Here is a 1,365-nt window from a genome sequence, read left to right as displayed (position 1 = left end):
ACATATATTTATATGTAAAATATAATATAATAAAATAAATCTATTCAAAGTATTTAAAAGTATAATTAAAATCATGAACATACAAATATAATAATAAAATTTGTACTCCAAACAAATAAACATATTTTTTTATCATACATATATTATTTAAAAAATAAATATATTATTAAAATTAATAACAAAAATTTAAAATGATAAAACTGTCTTACCGTATTTTTTTATAGTATTTTTATTTTTTTAATTTTTAATTTATTAGTACTTTATTATTTAATTAATAATTAAACAAATTATTTTTATGAAAAATTATTTTTTGTATTATATTAGAGAAGAGACCAATATAACAGTTTAAAAAATAAATTGTGTAAATATTTAAGAGATAAATATGAAATACATACCTAAAATAAATAAAACAGATAAAATGGGAGTACTCTTGAGAAATAGAGAATTATTTTTGTCTGTTTTATTTATTTTAGACATGTATTTCATATTTATTTCTTAAATATCTATCTATATAATTTATTTTTGTATTTAAAAATTTTAATATTATCTATTTTTATTTAAAAATTATTTTTACATTATTTTTTAAATTGTTATATTGGTCTCTTCTTTAAAATAATATAAAAAATAATTTCCCATAAAAATAATTTATTTAATCATTAATTAAATAATAAAATACGAATAAATTAAAAATTAAAAGAATAAAAATACTATAAAAATATTTGTAAGAAAATTAGATTTTATCATTTTAAACTTGTGTTATTAATTTTAACAATTTATTTTTTTTAAATAATCTATGTACAATAAAAGATATATTTTTCCTTGATTTTAATTATACTTTTAAGTAGTCTAAATAGAGTTATTATATTATATTTTACATTCATATGTTCTATCGTGTAATTAAATAAAGATTTGTTTTATACCTTTCTCGGCCTTTTGGCTAAGATCAAATAAAGATTTGTTTTAGTGAAAAAATTTAATAACCAAACTAAATATTACTTATGTTAGTAAAGAGTGATCCACGGCAGAAGGAGGGATCGAGTGAGAGAATAGGAGATAGCGAGGACGTCGGCACTGGCTATATTAAGGCTTAGTTTGGTAAAGTTTTTACTTTTTAAAAGTAGCTTATAAAAGCTAACTTTTAAAAGATAGCTTTTTAAGAGTTGTAGCATTTATGTTTGGTAAATCAAATTAAAAATTGCTTTTAATAATCACAAGCAATAACAATTGCATTTGGTAAAATAGCTTTTAAAATTTAAAAATACTATAATAGACATAAATGCAAGCATTAAATTTAAAAATTAGTTAACATATGAGGTTATATTAGACTTTTAAATTTTGAAAAGCATAAGCCAACTTTAAAAAGCT

The sequence above is a fragment of the Arachis ipaensis genome, chromosome B3 (assembly GCF_059453495.1).
Source record: "Arachis ipaensis isolate K30076 ecotype BB chromosome B3, ASM5945349v1, whole genome shotgun sequence".
NCBI lineage: Eukaryota > Viridiplantae > Streptophyta > Magnoliopsida > Fabales > Fabaceae > Arachis > Arachis ipaensis.
Note: the sequence above shows the minus strand (reverse complement) of the source record.